Here is a 15,363-nt window from a genome sequence, read left to right as displayed (position 1 = left end):
AAATTTATGACCTGCCAAATATCAAAGCAATCGTATGAAATTTCAGCCAAAAATCAACAGGGAAAAAACATTGCTCTTTCCCTTTCTCTAGCATGCAACAGCTATTGATACAAGGTGTGAATGTTTACAAAAAACTTTCTTTTTCAGCACCGGGAGAACATTGTTCGCCTGGTCACCCCGTGTGGATGACCTGTAAATGATCATCTCTGACAACTCTGTCATGCATGACACATCATACAGAGCTCAGTGTTCAATGAATTTCCACCACACACCTCCTGAATTATGGTCAATAGCTACCGAATTTTTTTGACATGCTTACAAATGATTGGAGCTTGTGAGCTTGGTACGAGTCACAACCATAGAAGTATCAATCAATTCCATGTGACTTTTGCAACAACAACAAAACAAAAACATTAATTATAGTTCAAATGTATTTGAAGAGTCCCTTTTAGAATTTTTCCGCATTTTCATATGATTATGTTCAATTATTTCACTTTGAAGGCAATGAAAATAACCTATTCTTTGGACTAAGGGTAAAATTACTGAAACTACACACTACAACCTGAAAAAAATGCTTAGTTTAGATTAAAAATTCAGACGGCACTAAGAGGGTTTTGCATCTAAACTCCTCATTTATTTATTTAGTTATTTAGTTTTTATTTAATCAGCATAATACTTTAAAAATAGTAAATAAGAGTAAAACATTGTATTAGAGAATCATCATCACTGCTGTGGGTTTGATTCCAAGGGAAAGCAAGAACTGATTAAATGTGATTGAATGCCCTGTGATTTTCATTGGATAAAAGCGCCAATAAATGTAATGTAAATCCTCACTCACACTAGCTTATAATGCGTGACACCAAATAAACACACACACATTTTGATCTGACCATTTACAATGAAACACATTCCTTAAAATTCACAGTTAGTACCGTTTTCATTCCCCTAATGGAACCCAGACTGATTGGAATCAATCCTGTATTTTTTTTAATGCTGAAAGTCCTCGGGTTCGTTTCATCCAGCATCTCTCTCGACACAATCGTGACTGCCATTTTGATTCCAGCGAAGCGCTCTTGTCCATGGTTGACGTCTTTCAAAGGCTCAAAGAGAGTAATAGTCAAGGTTCATTGTGAGCCATAGTCAGGTCTAGAGGATGAATTAAATCAAATGATGTGAATAGCGAGGACATGCCCTTTGTAAGTGCACATTAATAAGGCTCTCCAATGAGGCCGATGTGAAAGCGTGGTCTTTGAATCAAAACTGGAACGGCGCTTTTCGGTACATACTGTAGCCTACGAGGCCTATCCTACACCTCATTAGACATCAGCTTGAGCAATTTATTATGCCAGGCTAGGTGAAAAAAAAATTGTCAAAAGAAGAAAAATGAACACAGAACAGCACAGGCAAGCTTGCAACTCATTTATCTATTGTTAAAGAGAGCCTGGATAGAGTCGATATGTCTGCATTCACACACATGCATATATATCATACAAATACATGACAAGAAGCTCCCATCCATTCATTAGTTAAGCAGGAGCACAGCCTCTGCTTTGGAATGAGCAATTCAGCTATGGTTATTAAATATAAAAGGGCCAATATTTGTGCATTTCACAGTGATAAATGGCTGTAAGATTCCATATTAACAATTTTGCCTAGACCTAGATGTAAATGATAATGCATAGTGTTATGATGACCACATTTTGTAAATAATATTATAATTTAAATGAAGAAACAATGTTCAGAAACATGTCAGAATATAGTGATTGAATATCAAAAAATTTGAATACATTGTACAGCTAAAGGGTAAGTTGTAATGCAATGTGTATTTATATAGCGTATTTATCATGTATGGCCATACACTCAAAGCACTTCAGAATCATGAGGGGAGGCGGTTTGTCTCTCCACGCCACCACCGATGTGCAGCATCTACTTGGATGATGTGACGGCAGCCACTGGACAATGGCCCCAGTGCGATCACCACACACTAGCTATTAGTGAAGTGGAGAGACAGTGATACAGCCAATTCGGTGGATGGGGATGATCGAAATGCCATGATGGGTAAGGGCCGATTGAGGGAATTTGGTCAGGACACCAGCGTAATGCTGTGTTCACACCAGATGCATAACCTGCAAAAAAATCGAGCTGTTCGCGTGTAAATAGACGCGTGAACATTTTAACTTTACTTGCTTCATTTGCACGTCAAATTCACTTCACAATAGATACGGATTTGCATCATGGGCAGGGCTTTTGTCTGCCTGGTGACTTTAACTTCATTGCTAAATAGCTAACATGGGTTTTATTGAGAGAATAGCTGTGTTTATGTGCTTTAGGAAGGCTGATAAACAGCGTTGATTCGTTTGGAGCCGTGTCTGAGTTTACTAGATCCATTCAGAGGTGCACCCAGATCTGTGAGTTTATAAACTTCTCCAGAAACTATATACCTGGATGATGGAAGCTTCCAGTGGTGCTTCGGAGTGACCCTAGCCCAGTTTCATGGACTATTGTCCAATGTCAACAAGAGGATTTGCCCCTAGAACACCAACAACAGGTGCTACATCATAATTACAGCCCTCCAAGAGAAAGCTCCTGATTGGTTAACACAGCGCGAATGTCTGCTGAAGTTCAGATTTTCCAACTCTAGTGATATACGCATGTTAAGCAAGTCAATTGCGCAAACCTCTCAACTCACAGATCACCTCATTCGGCTGCCTCATTCACATAAATCACGCCGCAGGATGTCTATTTGCGTGTAAATCATTTGCACTTGATGCTTTTCAGTGTGATTTTTAATGACCACAGCGAGTCAGGACCTTGATTTATCGTCTCATCTGAAAGTCGAGGCTCACTGACAGTATAGTGTCTCTTCACTTCACTTCACTGGGGCATTAGTACTCACACAGACTGCAGGTTGTTTGCCCCTTGCTGGCCTCACTAACACCACTTCCAGCAGCCTAGTTTTCCCATGTAGTCTCCAATCCAGGTCTTAGGCTGCAGGGTGATATAGCTGTGTACACCCAAAAATGAAAACTCTGTCACCACTTACTTCTAGAGAAAGAAACAACAACAACAAAAATAAAATACTGTGAAATTAAATGGCTACTGGTTTCCAACATTCTTCATAAAAACTTGTTGGTAACACTTTAGTGTAGGTCACAATTCATGCTATTAACTGCTCATTACTTACCTTTTATTAAGATATTAACTATTTTTTTAGTAGTTATAAAGCATGATCTTATTCTGCATCCCTAATCCTGCCCAAAACCCAAACCCAACTTCTACCTTACTAACTATTAATAAACGTACAAACCAATTAATAGTTTATTAAGCTAGTAGTGTTAACTAGTGGTTTGTCAATACCATGAATTGTGACCTAAACTAAAGTGTTACCAACTTGTTTTGTGTTATAGTGAGTAAACAATGACAGAATCAGATTTTTGGGTAAACAGTAGGAACTGTAAAGTACTTCTAAACCAAAATAATCTAAAATATTTAAATGTAATCTATTACAAACAAAGTAAATAAATTACATTAACTTTTGAAAATGTTACTGATTACAAGGGTGTTACTGTACATCTGAATATTTTTTTAAATATTGTATACATTGATATAAATTTGTTGCTTTGCCTATTTTTAATATTCATGATGCTTTGTGTCAGTAAAATGCTGTGTAGTAAAGGCATGCTATACTGCTGCTTTTGATTGGATCTCTTCATAAAATCTGTGCAATTTCATTTAAGCTAATTATGTTTCCTGTGCTTTATTTTTTACATTAACTGTTAATATGCCAGTGTTTTTTTATTACAAATATACAAAATTTTGATTGTATAATTTTACTGCTAATTTAAACATTTCTACTGACATGCCTTTTTCAACCTATCAACGATACTCACTAATTAAATTTCTGAACGACCACAATACAAACATGAATCAATCAATATAACATTGCCAGATTCACAGCAGCGAGAAAAAACTAAAACAATTGCACAATGTTACACCAATTTATGTGCAAGAAGTGATTTGAAATAATGTAAAAACTTATATTAATGTAATTAATCAATAAATAAATGTGTTGATACCAATTACAAAAAAAAAAATCTAATTACTGAACAAACTACAGTTTTTAATGCAGTAATTTACAAGGAAATCTGATGATATAACAAGTAAATAACTCATTTGGTGCATCTCACCTCAAAACACCCTGTCCATGTGAGTGAATATGGTTGATTTGTAAAAGGTCAAGTGAAGTCATCCCTTGCAACTCGAAGATTGCCAATCCTGTCCTCATAAATATATCGTTTCTCCCAGATGGCTGCGCAAGAAACGCTACATAAATCGATATGCACTGTAAATTCAATGTAGCAAAATCTTATGGTCCGCCTTGAAGCAGCGAGATCAGATATGGATGAAGGACGAAAACTATTTAAATATGTCCATGCATGAAATACTTGAAGGCCGATGTAAAACTTAGCTACGGCTGAGATGTTTTCCACACTTTCCAGTAGTTCTTCAAGTGTATTATAAAATCAACATCTCTTCATATTGTTATTCATGCATTTGAAAAAGAATGCCTTGGAGGCTGCGATTTCCCCCCATTATTATTGTCTGTATAAGCCTGGAATCCTATTACTGGCACAGCACACATTTCTAAAGCTCAGTGTTCGAAATCGGGTCCGTCCACACTTCCCATATATCTCAAGGGCAGAATCTGAAAGAGCTCGTGCCCAGCAGATAAAGTATAGAATAATGGCCTACCAGCTTTTCATCAAGAGCACTAGTGGAATCTGAGGAGTTTGGATCAGTTTTAAAACACTGTGCTGTGGACACTGAGGAATTATATGCTATTTCAGCTGGTTTTAACCTTTTTTGAGGGTCACAGCTCTGATATCGAAACATTTATGGCTTTGAATTGAAGGTCCCTTCTCATCAATGGGGATTATGCCACTGCAGAGCTTCCAATAGACCATGAATGATCTCCATGTGTTTCCATACTCATACAGTAATACAATTTCTCAAACAAAATGAACAACTTAATCAGGGACCAAAGTTGGATGTGTACAAACACACACACACACACATATATACAGGTATAATACATAATTTAGTGTGGTTGTCTCTCCTTAAATGATCAATATCCCAATTACAGCATGCTTTAGTTGTAAATTAGCACTGTTATAACTCATGTGGAGATGATCGCAGAAATCCTAATATACAGCCATATCGCAGTGCTACAAGTGTGATATGTTTAAACTAAATTTTCCAAACTGTTCAAATAAAACAAATCTACAGTTGTATGGAAAAAAGTCACTAGAACAAGTATTTTAATAATTTTATTGCATGATGTAGAGCAGTGGTTCACAAACTGGGGTACAAGTACCGCAAGTGGTACGCAGGCTTCCAGGTACGTGGAGGAATCGCTGAATAATTCAAGTAAAAAAAATTAACATCCTTTTGATTTTAATAGGTTAAACTTTTTATTTTATGTTTATTTTTCTAATGTTTGTTATGTATTCTATTATTTGAGGTTAATTTCCTCCCCATACTTGTAACGGTTGTTGGGGGCATATCTTGTAAATTTTTATCCCAATGTTGACAGGTATAGTTTAATCACTTGCTTCTCTGACACACATAGCCTACTTTAACAAGCAGTAAGCAGATCTAGTTTCTAATTTAGATATGTAAATCCAATTCATTTATTTAAAATTCAAGTTAACGTTCACATTTCAAAGATATACAAATAAGTCATATATACATGCAACATATATTTCAAAATTGATATGTATAAAACCAATATTTATGAGGTCCAAGAAAGTTTTGATGAATAGGCTACTTTATGGTAGTTCTTTACATTTAAGTACAGCAAAAGTTTTCCTTTAACGTTTTAAGAACATTGCCATTTTTTATTAACTTTTAAAATCACATTTAAATTTAAAAGTTGACGTTTTATTTATCTTTATTTTTTACCTGTAAGTCTGTTATTGTTCAAACTATTTATTATGTTTAAAGTGGCTTACTTACACTGGGAGCAGAGCAGAAGAGAATAAAGAGAGAGAATAACATCTTTATTCCGGGATTACCACTCTTAATAAATGCACTTGCATACAAAGTAAATCGTACCTCAAAGCATTTACTGGGGCCCTGACGATTTTTACCTGAGCACGTGCCCTGAATTCACCAAGATGGGATGGCCCATGTGGGACCCACCTGGGATTGCCACAGTGACTACAGTGTACCCATCTTCTGATAGCTACTTCCAGCAGAATAGCAGGCCAATATGGACCAAAATCTCTAAGGGGTATTTCCAGTAACTTGAACTTATCACATCAAATCACTTTTATTGTCACATCATCAGCGGCACGTGTGCTATGATGAGTAAAAAGCTCAGGTGCTGGCTCCAGACAGTACAAAATACAGTGCAAATATAATTACAGTGCAAATAAAATTACAGAGCAAAATACAGACAGTGCATGATACAGACAGTGCAAACAACGACAGTGCAAAATACAACAACAAATCATGGCCTGGCCCGAGTGGGGCCTACCTGGGCTGGCCCGCATGGAGCCCACATGGGCTGGCCCGCGTGGGGCCCACCTGGGCTGGCCAGCGTGGGGCCCACTGGTCTTGCCCGACTGGGGCCCACATAGGCTGGCCCGCGTGGGGCCCACCTGGGCTTGGGACAGCAGTTTTTTTTTTTTTTTTTTTTAAGAACAGTACCATTTTTAATACATTTTTAAAATCACATTTTAATTTAAACGTTAAAGTTTCATTTATCTTTATTTTGTACCTGTAAGTGTGTTATTGTTCAAGCTATTTATTACATTTAAAGTGGCTGACAATAATACATTTTCTTAATAACATTTTTTTATCTGCAATATTTGTGAACTGTGCAGAGCTGTAGCCACATATTTAGGCCTACCGTGTATTTCAATACCAGTCATTATGGTGGTACTTGGAGAGACTTTTTTTTTTTTTTGAGGTGGTTGGTGAAAAAAAATTGAGAACCACTGATGTAGAGTATTTTAATGTCTTATGACAAACAGTCTTGCTCACATATCAGGATTATTTACGTATATTTCTGTGCTTATAAAAACAGTTTAAAGTAGTTTAATACTTTAGTCATTTAGTTTTAGTAGTTCTAGGTACACTGTAAAACCCAACAGTCTACTTTATCAAATGAAATGAGTGTAGTTAACTTGAAATTCACTGAAAGTTTTAAACTCAGTGTTTTCATTAATGAGTTAATGAAATACCTTATTACTTCAACTTAAATGGAGTAAGTTCACAGTACTCATATACTTTTATTTTTTTTTTTAACTCAAATGGTTTGTATAAATAAGTAAATAAGTAGTTTATTTATGAGGGACAATAGCCCCTTTCACACATACAGACCTGTGACGGTGGTTGTTTGTAATAAATAAATCTTATATACAGTTTATAATAAGAAAAAAAAAATAATAATAATTTTCAAAAACTGAACTCCGCGGGATTCGAACACGCGACCTCCTGCACCGCAGCCGAACACTCAACCGCTGGTCCACGTGGGTACTGCACTAGCTGGCTTTCACACGTCCCTTAATCCCACTGCCAGCGGACCTCAAACATAAAAAAAAAATAAATAGTTACCAGAATTAATAAATCTTTGGGCGCCAGACAAGATTAACTTGCCAAAAATTAAATTAAAACCCTGGATAGCCGCGGCAAACACTCAACCACCATACACACAAAGAGAAGAAAATAAAGATAACCCAACACACACTTTAAATTAAATTAACTGGTATATTTTTAACAAGCAGTACAACAAAAAGGTTTTCTAAATCAAAATATATACTTTTAATCACTGTTCAGTCATAGATCATAGTCAAAATTAGCACTTCTTAGGTAACAAAAGGAAACATCAAACAAACAATTCAAACACTTCAATAATAATGTTTAGATAACCCAAAAGAAAACAAACAAACAAACAAACAAACAATAATAATGTGTGGCTGATCGACTGGAAACAAGAGAGGGAAAAAATGTAAAGAAAGCCTATGTGATAACGTTGTAATGTGTGTGTGGAATGTGTGGGTGTATGAATGGATGCAAATGGACAAAAGTTACTGACCCAGGGACACCGAAGCCGTTCTGCACAGGTCCACTTTTCCCATCAGAATTTCAGACCCCCCGCACACAATACTAGAGAGATCGCCTGGTCACCACGTCCACGAATTGCTTCCACCCCTCAGTTTTTTCCTCACACAGTCATTGAAATCAACAAGCTCTCCACCTCACACCGTTCTTCTCCTCCTTCTCCAATTCTTGCCAGCAAATACAAGGACCGACACCAAAACAACAAGAAGCCCCTTCTCTGGCCTTTTTCCATCTTTTATAATCTCAGATTGTTTACCTGCCCTTCCGCTTCCTCCCGACCCCCGGAAGTATTGTCTGGAAGCGATAGGAAGGACCGGTCGGAGCAGCGCCCCCTAGTGGCACTTGAGAAAAATAAGCATCCATCTCGCCACACTCTCCCCCCCTTCGTGAGAACAACCCATGTTGTTCAATGCTCACGAGGATTTACCTTTTTAAAATCTTTTTTGATCCTGCTGTGGGAGGATCTTTGTGCAATTTTTCTCCCTTGCTTCCAGCTCCTCTGCCGTGGGGAAACATGGTTTGAGATTACACACATGAACATTTCTCACATCCTCACCAGTGTCTTCAAGAGATACCTGGTAGTTCACAGGACCTAGTTGCTGGATAATGCGGTATGGTCCTTTCCACTTTGGAGCTAGTTTAGCACTGAAGTGATGTTGTGCACTAGAGATTGGAAAATTACGGACCCATACACGCTCTCTTTCTCTGAAGAACACATCTCTTCTGTTCTTGTCATAGCTCCTTAACTGCCGTTTTTGAGCCTTTGTGTAATTTTCTTTGGCTTGCCTTTGTAACTGTGTTATTTTGTGTACCATGTCGTATGCAGGCTTGGTTGGTGAGAGATCACGTCTGTGCAGCAGTTTATCCATGGGACTGTGGATTTTCCGACCTAGGTGAAGTTCGGCAGGCGTCATCCCAATGGATTCCTGTATTGCAGAATTTAAAGCAAAACGTAACTCTGGTAAGTATGTATCCCAGGTCTTGTGGTTGTCCTCCACAAACCCTGCAATCATAGACTTCAAAGTGCGATTCACTCTTTCTGTCATGTTGGTCTGTGGGTGATAAGCAGTGGTAAGCTTTGGAGTGATGTTCCATTTTCCACACAGCTCTGTGAATAAAGAAGAAACAAACTGCGCTCCTCTGTCTGACAATATGAAGTCAGGGACTCCCCACCGAGTCAACATTTCTTGTCTTAGTATGGTGGCAATGGTCTGTGCTGTGGCATGCCGCATGGGAAACAGTTCAACCCATTTGGAGAAATAGTCGACAAATACGAGTAAGTACTCATTTTGTTTTCCAGACTTCGGCATTGGACCCATTATATCCACTCCCCACATCTCATTTGGTCGTGATGTTGTAACTTGTTGTAACTTGCCAGCAGGTTTCCGGTTGTCCCATTTGGTGACTTGACATTTGGCACAATTTTTGACATATTTTTTTATGTCTGTCCACATTCCTGGCCAATAAGCAACATCTTGTATTCGCTTGTACGTCTTGTAAATTCCCAAGTGTCCGCTTAAGGGAGTATCATGGTACCATTCTAGTACTGTTGGTCTAAGAGTAGATGGAATGACTACTTTGTAGTGAACAGTTTCATCTGCTAGGTGGGTGATGTGATACAGCTTGTCTTCCAACACAGTGTACTGGGCTTGTTCCTGTTGCTCATTTTTGGCCAGAGCTTGAAAGATCTTCATAATGTCTGTGTCTTGATGTTGTTCCTCCCAGATGGTTTGTGGGGTGACAGGGAAATCAGGCAGATCCTTTTGCGTGGTGTACAAGTTACAGCCTGGCATGGAATACATACGGGACAACGCATCAGGAGCAACATTCAGCATACCTTTTCTGTACTCGATCACAAAATCATAGCGTTGCAAGCGCAAGGCCCATCTCATGAGTCGACTGGCTGGTTTGGTGGAATTCATGACCCATTGCAGAGCGGAATGGTCTGTAACCACTGTAAACATTCTAGGTTCCAGGTAGTGTTGCCACTTGTCTAAAGCCCACACCACAGCCAGACACTCTTTCTCCGTGGTGGAGTAATTCACTTCTGCCTTAGTCAAGGTTCTACTGGCATAAGCAATTACTTCTTCGCCACCCTGCTCTTTACGCTGGGTCAAAACAGCCCCTAGTCCTGAGTCACTGGCATCAGTATACACAGTAAAAGGTATGTTAAGATCTGGATGGCCCAGGATGGGAGGTGTGGTAAGACAGAACTTTAGATTGTCAAATGCTTGCTGGCATAGTGAATCCCACTTGAATTGTCGTCCTTTCTTTTTCAGATTATTCAGTGGTTCAGCAATGCGTGAAAAATTTGGTACAAAACGGTGATACCATCCTGCCAGTCCTAAGAATCGCTGAACATCCTTAAGGTTTTGTGGGACTGGGTAAGCGTGAATGACCTCCACCTTCTTGGGGTCAGCTGCAACTCCTTGGTGACTCACTACGTGTCCTAGAAAGGTAATTTCAGGTAGGCAAAAGGAACATTTTTTTAGGTTTAGGGTTAGACCTGCTTTTTCCAGTCTCTCCAAGATGGTCTGGATGTCGTGAAGATGTTGGGTCAAGGTGGGTGAGTAAATGACAATGTCGTCAATATAGACGTAGCAAATTTTCCCAAGTAAATCTCTCAGGACGATTTCCATCAAACGTTGGAAGGTAGCAGGAGCATTTTTCAGTCCAAAGGGCATAACATTGAAATGATATAACCCTCTAGAGGTGATGAATGCAGTCATCAACTTGCTTTTGTCATCCATTGGTACCTGCCAAAATCCACAGTTGAGGTCCAAGGATGAGAATGTGGATGCTCCAGAAAGAGACTCTAAAATCTCTGTGATGTTAGGTATTGGATAAGCATCACTTTCTGTCATCGCATTTAATTTTCTGTAGTCCACACAGAACCTAAGACTGTTGTCTTTCTTAGGAACAAGAACTACTGGAGATGCCCATGGAGAACAAGACTGTTCGATGACACCAGCCTTTAGCATCTCTTCAATCTGTTCCTCTACTATGGCTTGTTTTCCAGGTGTCAACCGATAAGGACGTTGCTTAACGGGTACTGGGTGAGTGGTGTAAATGCAATGTTGAAGAACAGTGGTTCTTCCAAGCTGAAGAGTACAGACTTTTGGGTTTGACTGGAGAAGATGAAGTAACTGTGGCTTACTTTCTAGTGGTAAGTGGGCTTCGGCAACAGCCATCTCAATCAGAGCTTGATCATCACTACTGGGTGCAAGTTGGGATACAACTGGAAACGGTAATGGTGGAGGAATAGAGCTGAGCAGAGATAGTGTCTTACTTGAATGTTGGGTTTGTGCATTTTTGTTCAAATGTTGGGATCTTCCCACAGGAACACTAGCATGTCCAGGTTGAAAAGGGTACTCTTCATTAGGGTTGGACTTAAAAGAGTATGTCTGGTCAACTACATTAATCTGTAGACCACTTGAATAAATGAAATCTAAACCCAAGACTACAGAGTAAGCCAATGCTTTTGGAGTGAGAATGGCAGCTTGAGTAGGAAAAACTTTGTTATGCAATATGATTTCAAAATTCGTCCATCCTAAAGGAACTTCGGCTTCTCCATTGGCCAGATAGAGTGGGCCAAGTGTCCAGGGATGGAGACTGGCTTGGGGATCGATCTCCTTCCACAAACTCTCATGGAGTAAAGTGTAACTGGCACCCGTATCCAATATGGCTTTTCCTCTCCAAGCCCCAATGTAAATTGGAACTATCAGCTGTTGTGGTATGACCACAGATTTAGTAACAGTCGACTTGGGTAATGACTTTGAAGGAAGTGTAACAGACATGGCATTGTTAGATGGATTACCTCCGTGCTTTTGGGTCTGAAAATAACGTTTATTTCCAGTAGGAGGAGGGTGACTAGATGATTGAGTGGTTTGCACAGAGGAGGAATAGTGAGGACAACTACCTGGTGGATGCAGACCTTTGCATCTCCAACACAAAACTGGAGGTTTCTCAACTCGGTTGGGGGCAATTCTTTGCGGTGAGGGTTGAGTCACATGTTCTACATAATGTAACTGCTGAACATAATCCTTCTCAAGCTGAAGGCCCAGTTTAACCAACTCATCCACTGTATGGACACGGCTTCGAAGTTGACTGGCTAGGTGAGGTTTTATGTTTTTTAGAATAATTTTTACTAATTCACTCTCAGTTAGTGTGGGCTTCCATCGTTTGCACATTGCTCTGTATGTAAAAGCAAAGTCTCTAATTGACTCTTTCTCTGCTTGTGTTCTAGTTCTAACCCTCTCTGCCAGCTCATCCTCATAGTCTTCTGAAAGGAAAGCTGAGAGAAAAGCAGTTTCAAACTCACTCCATGTGGAAATAGCAGAGCGAGCCACTTCCCACCAATCCCGGGCTGTACCGTACAGGACAGTGCGGAAGGTAGCTAGAATGTCTGGATCATCTAGAGGGTGTAAGGCCAGGAAATCTTTGCAGCGTGTTACATATAGCAGTGGATCAGCATCATCCGAAGGTCTTCCAAACGTTGGAAAAGTTAACTTTAAATGATCACTTTTTATAACAGGTGTTTGAAAAGGCATTGGAGCAGTCACTGAAGATGAAGACTGTGTTGAAACGGATACAGGTGCACTGCTTGGAGGATCAGACACTTGCTTTATAGGTGGGATGAAATCACTTATTTCTGTTTGAAGATTGTCAAGTTGGTTTTTTATGGCATTAATTTCAGTGCTGCAGTGATTTAGATCACTGGAAAGGCGTTCAAAATTCTTGTCCGAGTGTTCCTTGGTAGCTTGAATATCCTTCTGCAATTCCAACTGAGCTTGTTCCACCATGAAGCGAATCTCTGAAATTAAGGTACTTTCACTCCTTTGGATTTCTTGTGTCACCATCACCTTCACAGCTTTAGTGAGTTGATCCGCTGTCTCTGTGTCATCTTTTCGTTGTGCAGTTAATGTGTTCAGGAGTTGCTGATAGGTGGATTCCATTTTTGCAAGCTTTGCTTCATGCAGGGAAAAAGATTTAGACGATTTTTCGGTGAGTTCCTTCACAGCTTTATCTTGCCGTTTCAGACAGTCAAATACACGATCCCAGTTTCCTTGTACATGAGCAGTAAGTTGATGAATTTCTCTTCCAGGTGTAGGGAGGTATCCAGGAAGAGCATGCTGGGTTGCTGTGGAGGGCGGTGATTCTACCGTGGATGCACTTGTGCACAGTTGCATTGGGTCAGGTTGAACTGTAGAAGTAACACCTGGAGTGGTGGTGTGGAAATGCGCTTGAGTCCTTCCATAAGGGTCTAACTGAGTGGGTGTGGAGTGGTATGTGGGAATGTTGGAAGGTGATGAGAACTGTCTTTGCTGCACTGGTGGCCAAACTGGAGTGGCTATATCTGGTGGATCAATATCCACGGAAGTTGAAGGGGAAGGATTGACGTTGGCCATGTTTATAGTGTGTATGAGTGCAATCTAAGGGTTTTGAAAAAATAAAAATCAAAAAAGAAAATGTTGACTTTTTAAGCAATGTGGTCACAAAAAATATATATATAGAGAGAGAGATGTCAAAAGTACCACAAGTACCAAATTCACAAGGTATACAAAATCAGTACAATTCCTGTACAATGACACAAATGTTCTATAACAACTTTTTTTTTTTTTTTTTTTTTAACAAAATTGTTTTTTTTTTTTCCAAAGTCTTTGTCAGTAAAGCAAAACAGTTCAAAAAAGTCAAAAAGGTTGTTGTCAACTGAAATCAGTCAAACAATTCAAATGAGTTTCAAAGTTCAAAATTTCCCAAAATAAAGTAAGGTTTCAATGGTGTTCAATGTCTTTTAAAGTGTTCAGTTTTTTTTTTTTTTTTTTTTTTTAAGTGTTCAGGGTCCCTGTTCGGGCGCCACTTATGTGACGGTGGTTGTTTGTAATAAATAAATCTTATATACAGTTTATAATAAGAAAAAAAAAATAATAATAATTTTCAAAAACTGAACTCCGCGGGATTCGAACACGCGACCTCCTGCACCGCAGCCGAACACTCAACCGCTGGTCCACGTGGGTACTGCACTAGCTGGCTTTCACACGTCCCTTAATCCCACTGCCAGCGGACCTCAAACATAAAAAAAAAATAAATAGTTACCAGAATTAATAAATCTTTGGGCGCCAGACAAGATTAACTTGCCAAAAATTAAATTAAAACCCTGGATAGCCGCGGCAAACACTCAACCACCATACACACAAAGAGAAGAAAATAAAGATAACCCAACACACACTTTAAATTAAATTAACTGGTATATTTTTAACAAGCAGTACAACAAAAAGGTTTTCTAAATCAAAATATATACTTTTAATCACTGTTCAGTCATAGATCATAGTCAAAATTAGCACTTCTTAGGTAACAAAAGGAAACATCAAACAAACAATTCAAACACTTCAATAATAATGTTTAGATAACCCAAAAGAAAACAAACAAACAAACAAACAAACAATAATAATGTGTGGCTGATCGACTGGAAACAAGAGAGGGAAAAAATGTAAAGAAAGCCTATGTGATAACGTTGTAATGTGTGTGTGGAATGTGTGGGTGTATGAATGGATGCAAATGGACAAAAGTTACTGACCCAGGGACACCGAAGCCGTTCTGCACAGGTCCACTTTTCCCATCAGAATTTCAGACCCCCCGCACACAATACTAGAGAGATCGCCTGGTCACCACGTCCACGAATTGCTTCCACCCCTCAGTTTTTTCCTCACACAGTCATTGAAATCAACAAGCTCTCCACCTCACACCGTTCTTCTCCTCCTTCTCCAATTCTTGCCAGCAAATACAAGGACCGACACCAAAACAACAAGAAGTCCCTTCTCTGGCCTTTTTCCATCTTTTATAATCTCAGATTGTTTACCTGCCCTTCCGCTTCCTCCCGACCCCCGGAAGTATTGTCTGGAAGCGATAGGAAGGACCGGTCGGATCAGCGCCCCCTAGTGGCACTTGAGAAAAATAAGCATCCATCTCGCCACAGACCTTTCCGGAAAATTGCCGGCAATTTTCCGGAAAGGTTTGTATGTGTGAACAGGTCCTTTTTGAAAATACCGGTAAATTCGTTCTGGCTATTTTCCGGAAAGAGAAGTTGTAACATTACCGGTAATTTGCCGGAATGCTGCACTGTGTGAATGCAGAAGGAAGATTGCCGTAATAAGCGCGTGCACGTCTAGAACGTGCTGACGTGAGAAGTCTGCTTTAGCCAATCACAACAGTCAGACGCATTTATGTCCGCGCGGT

This window comes from Danio rerio, chromosome 20, assembly GCF_049306965.1.
Source record: "Danio rerio strain Tuebingen ecotype United States chromosome 20, GRCz12tu, whole genome shotgun sequence".
Lineage (NCBI taxonomy): Eukaryota > Metazoa > Chordata > Actinopteri > Cypriniformes > Danionidae > Danio > Danio rerio.
Note: the sequence above shows the minus strand (reverse complement) of the source record.